This window comes from Silene latifolia, chromosome X (assembly GCF_048544455.1).
Source record: "Silene latifolia isolate original U9 population chromosome X, ASM4854445v1, whole genome shotgun sequence".
Lineage (NCBI taxonomy): Eukaryota > Viridiplantae > Streptophyta > Magnoliopsida > Caryophyllales > Caryophyllaceae > Silene > Silene latifolia.
Window position 1 is genome coordinate 191,578,650 of NC_133537.1, and position 6,000 is coordinate 191,584,649.

Consider the following 6,000-nt stretch of genomic DNA (forward strand, 5'->3'; position numbering starts at 1 on the left):
CTTCATCGATCGATTCATAAACAGGGCAGATCCTACCATTTCCTATGTTGCAAGGCGAAGGGCATTCGGATTTTGCCTACTGCATGTATATGTCCTCAAGGGCATGTTGATGAGGATTTGAGAGGTGACCCTCGTTACTTGAGCTTAATCGAGCAAATAGAGCTGCGTAGGAGCCCAGCTTGCCTGTGTTTAGGAGAGATCATGTTGGGTTTAGAAACTAGGAAAGCCAACCGCGACTTTCCTTATTTGGGAAGTCCCATCATATTGCAGGTAACAGAACGAAGCTTTTTTTGTTTTTTTCGATTTTTGTTTGTTTTTATTTTTTAAATACATGCGTTTTGGTAGGTCAGGCTTATGGAGCGTCTTCGATTGATCGAGCCCCCAGTTAATGTTCCTGCTTATCATGCTCGCTCAATTGCAATGAGGAGTAGACTTTACATGGTGGACTTCACTCGAGTTTGCAACTATTGGGAGAACAAACTGAAGAGTGATGATGGTCCACTAATTAGATGGATCGTACCATGGTGGCATCTCAAATCTGTCATTGGAGTATGGTGCTTGGATCCTACCCGATCGGTGCGCATTCTTGGATTGGAGTTTATGATATGCATCTTCCCGGAGAGGTTGATGAGGCAGGTTGGATTGAAGCAGACTATTCCGAAGCTTTATACCGTCCCGAAGACCGCTATGGCTCTTACCACTGAGAGCCGAAGAGAATGGGCCATCAAATGGGCTCAAAGAAACATGTGGTTCTTGAATTCTTCTATTAGTGCTCTATTGGTATCTGATTCCTACGTGCAGTGGAGGAAAGCTACTACTCCGGAGGAGCGCAAGAGATTAAGGAAGCGCGAGCTTGTTGACTACAAGGTTCGTGATGTAGAGAAGGAGAAAGAGAAGCATCTGGCTGAGGGTGAGGAAGAAGCCGGGTTTCGAGTTGTTCATCCTTCGAAGAAACCGAAGACTTATCCTGCCGTGGAAAAGGTGGTTGAAAAGAATGGCAAGGCATGACCACGAGAGAGACCGTTGGTGATTAGGTCTGAAGTGGCGCAAGAGCGTCCGGCTCGAGATCGAGACAAGAAATATGATAAAAATGACAAAGACAAAGGGAAAATGGAAGAATAGCTTGTTTCTTTATTATTTATTATTATTATTATTATTATTATTTGTAATAAGAAGGTGGGGTTTTAGAATCCTAGCCTATTGTTTTTTTTAGCTTTATTTCTATTATGTAGCGTATTATTATTAAAAGAAATGAAATAAAAGAGGTTGATTGGTTATGAAACCGTTGGGATTTTCTATTATTATTCTTGTCGAATTCCAAATGCGTATGCAAATGTCCTTCTATTGACATTTAAAATAATGGGTTGTATCCTGTGAAGGATTGCCTACGTATTCATTTTAAAAATGAAATCAAACCCTTGCGCGTAGTTCAAGTAAACGTAAAAGAATAATTGTTCTAAGCAAGAGCTTGTAGCGAACTAGAAAATAAGCATGAGCTTTTTACTTACTCCTAAAGTGCAATTCAATTTATTTGATGATATGAGGATGACGAATTGTCAAAATGCAAGAGCAAAGTGACGTTAGCTTTATTTAGCTTGGCCAGGGGCCGTTTATATTCCGTGCCACAGGAGCGGCACGTGGGGTTACGCGAGGCGCGTTTTGTTCTTATTTTAGGCATAGTAACGTTTCAATTGGTCGAGGTTTTTCGGGTTGGCAAATTCATTCCCATCCAAGTATGTGATCCTAACCTCACCCCCTGGATGTATGGACTTGACTACAAATGGTCCGGCCCAGTTGGTTTTGAATTTCCCTCGTGGATCGACAAGTAAAAGAGCACTAATTGATTTGAGGACCAAGTCTCCTTCTTTTATATTCCTTGGCTTAACCCTTTTGTTGAAGGCTCGTTTGATACGTGCCTGATATGTTTGCACATTATGCAATGCGCGCAATCTTCGTTCATCCAGAAGGATGAGTTCTTCATATCTATCCTTCTTCCAATCGGCTTCCGGGATTTGAATTTTGAGTAAAATACGCAAGGATGGTATTTCGAGCTCGACTTGTTACACGGATTCCATGCCGTAGGTCAAATAGAAAGGGGTGGCCCTAGTAGGCATCCTAAAATATGTGTGATATCCCCATAAGGCAAATGGTATCTTGCTTGGCCAATCTCGATAGTTGTCAATAAATTTCTTGAGGATTGTGACAACGTTCTTGTTTGCCGCCTCTACCGCGCCATTAGTTTGTGGTCTGTATGACGAGGAGTGGTGATGCTTGATTTTGTATTTGGCTAGCAATTGCCCAGTCTCAGCCTGGAAATGTGACCCATTGTCACTAATGATCTCATGTGGGCAACCGTATCGACAGATGATGTTGGTTTGTATGAACTTTGCCACATTCTTGGCTGTGAGACTAGTGTAGGAAGCCGCTTCTACCCATTTGGTGAAATAATCGATTGCCACTAGATTAAAACAGTGACCTCCTGTTCCGGGTGGCGTGATCTTTCCGATGATGTCAATTCCCCAAGCAGAAAATGGCCAAGGAGATGTCATGGTGTAGAGTAATGAAGAAGGGATGTGTTGCACATTCCCGATAATTTGGCAGTTATGACAATGTTTGACATACTTGATGCAATCGGATTCCATTGTGGTCCAATAGTACCCTAGACGTGTGATTTTTTTTGGCATCATTGGTCCACTCATGTGAGGGCCACATTCTCCATCATGGACTTCTTCCATCACTTTTCGTGCCTGTGAATGATCAAGGCAATGTAGGATTACACCAAGAGACGTTCTTTTGTATAATTCTCCTTGCATGAGGACATATTGGGAAGCTACTAAGCATATAGCACGTTGTCCCCTCTTGTCCATATCAGGTGGATAGGTGCCATTGAGTTTGAAGTTCAGGATTGCTTGGAACCAAGGTTCCTCTGTAATTTCTTCTTCCTCTGTAATTTGGTGCACGTAAGCCTGTTTATGACCGTCGATCGATGCATAATGGCATTTCTACCATATTATCCGGCATGTTAATCAAAGATGCAAGTTTTGCAAGAGCATCTGCAAATTGATTCTCTTCTCGAGGTAGATGTAGGTATGTTACTTGGTCGAAGAATTGGGCGACTTGGTCTATTCTGGCTTGATAAGGTGCTAGGCTTTCACTTCGAATTTTCCAAGATCCCGTAATTTGGTTGATGATCAAAGATGAATCTCCATGTACGCGAAGATTCTTGATGCCTAAACCTACTGCTGCTTGTAATCCAATGAGACAAGCTTCATATTCTGCCGCGTAATTTGTCACCTCGAACTCGAGTTTGACAGATATTGGTGTATGCTCGCCTTCAGGAGAAATGAGCAACACTCCTATTCCAAATCCTCTCAAGTTCGATGCCCCATCAAAATAAAGGTCCCAGGAGTCTACATCGGTTTGGAGTATATCTTCATCCGGAAATGACCAGGTGTCTATTGTTTGTGCATCATTGATGGGATTTTCTACAAAGAACTCGGCAACGGCGCGCCCTTTTATAACTTTCAGGGGTACATACTTGAGATCGAATTCTGAGAGCATCAAGGTCCATCTTGCTAGGCGTCCATTGAGAACAGGTTTCTCGAAGAGGTATTTGACAGGATCCATTTTGGAGTATACTATGACGAAGTAGCTAAGCATGTAATGGTGTAGCTTCTTCGTTGCCCACACAAGAGCGAGGCATGTCTTCTCGAGTGGTGTGTATTTGCACTCGTACTCCAAGAACTTCTTACTAAGGTAGTAGATAGCTCTTTCTTCTTTTCCTACGGTTTGGGCTAGCATGGCGCCCATGGCTGTTTCAGTTACCTTGAGATACAAACCAAGAGGTTGATCTCGTTGAGGTGGCATGAGCACTGGTGGCTTGGCTAGTATCTCCTTGATTCGGTCGAATGCCTTCTGACAGTCATCATCCCACATGGTGTGATCTGTTTTCTTTAGCTTTTTGAAGATAGGTTCACAGATCATAGTGAATTTCGATATGAGTCGACTTATGTATTGCACCTTACCTAAGAATCCTTTAACTTCTTTCTCTGTTTGAGGTTGCGGCATTTCGATTAAAGCTTTGATCTTGGAAGGGTCTATTTCTATTCCTCGTTGGCTAACAACGTATCGCAGGAGTTTACTAGATGTTACCCCGAATGCACATTTCTGAGGGTTGAGTCTCATGTTGTACTTTCATAGCCTTGAGAATAATTTGCGAAGGTTCGCAATGTGCCCCTCTCTATCCTTGGACTTGACAATCATATCATCTACGTATACCTCAACTTCTTTATGCATCATGTCATGTAAGAGCATAGTTGCGGTGCGTTGATATGCAGCTGCGGCATTGATTAACCCAAATGGCATAACCGTGTAGCAATAGGTGCCCCATTGAGTGACGAAGGCAGTCTTATGCATATCTTCTATGGCCATCTTGATCTGGTTATATCGAGCGCATCCATCCATGAAGGACAATAGCGCGTGATATGCTGTGTTATCCACCAATATGTAGATATGTGGTAAAGGAAAGTCATCCTTGGGACTTGCTTTGTTTAGGTCTCTGAAATCCACACAAACCCGGATTCTCCCACCCTTTTTGGGTACGGGTATTATGTTAGCTACCCAGTCTGAGTACTCGGAAACATTGATGAACCCGGCTTTGAATTGTTTGTTGACTTCTTCTTTGATCTTAAGAGCCCACTCTGTCCTTATTCGTCGAAGCTTCTGGTTTTACGGGTTTGAAAACTGATTTAATCGGGATTCTATGTTCTGCAATATCCCTGTCGATACCTGCCATGTCTTTGTCGGACCAAGCAAAAAAGTCTTTGAACTCGTGTAGGAGGTCGATGAAACTGGCCCTCTCGGCGAGGCTCAAGGTCGTCCCTATCCTAAGTTCTTGGGGTTCTAGTTCGGTTCCTACGTTGAAGGGTTCGGTATCTTTTATTACTGGTCCCCCTTCCCCCTCTTGTAGTATTTATTTGGCTATATAGGGAGGTATTTCGATTGAGTCTGGGTCATCCTCATTATCATCGTAAACAGAATTGCATTCAGAATAACACAAAGAGTAAGCAGAACATGACTTATTCATATTAAAATTTGAGAAAAGTTGAAACAAAGAAGCCATATGTTCTGTAGTCAGTGGCGGTAAAGGGACAGCTGTTGGGACATTTCCCGAACTACTGTTACTATTTGATGCTAAGCTAGGAGAAACAAGGGGAGTGGGAGTGACGACAGGAGGAGACTCTCTAGGGACTTCTCTAGACTCTGACTTTGACTCTGACTCTAACTCATCATCTTCTGGTTCTCCTTTGAACATATCTCCTTCTCCAGTGGTGAGCTTGAAGAGTCTTCCTTGATTGTTCGTCCACTTGATCGACTTTCTCCAACCTTTCTGCTGATTTGAGTTGGTTTCTGTGATCAATGCGGTAAGGTTGAAATGATCATCTTGAAATATCATGGTAATGATCTCATCCTGCGCGGCTCTAATAAATCGATCTTCCCCAAATAGTAGGCTAACAGCTTGTTCGTCTAAGCAAGGTGCTTGACGAGTTTTGACGGTAAGAACCGTTTCTGGACGAATGAAGTAGCAATCGTGAAAGATCTCGATTCCGGCTAACTTCCTTTCGAGATAGTGCCAAGGTTCGGGAAATCCATGAAAGTGTTCTTGACATCCTTCCGTAACGAATTATCCATTTACGGTAGGGAGATAGGGTTGCATTTGGATTCCCACGTTCTTACGGTTTTGAACTTGGGCGAGCATCTCGAGAGCTTCCTCTTTAGTGGGTTTGAACTCTAATCCAAGTGGTATCTTTTGTGAGTTGCCTTCTTTGTAGGTTGCAAAGATGTTCCTTCGGGTAGGATTCAAAGGCATTCCTAGGAAGTATCCCTCAGATTTGAGTATGTGGTTAACCACCAAATTGGAGTAGTGATTGAATTATAAAGGTGTCAACTCGCTTTCTATGACGTATATGCTATGGAAGCCCCCAAGTTCATGTACTGGAT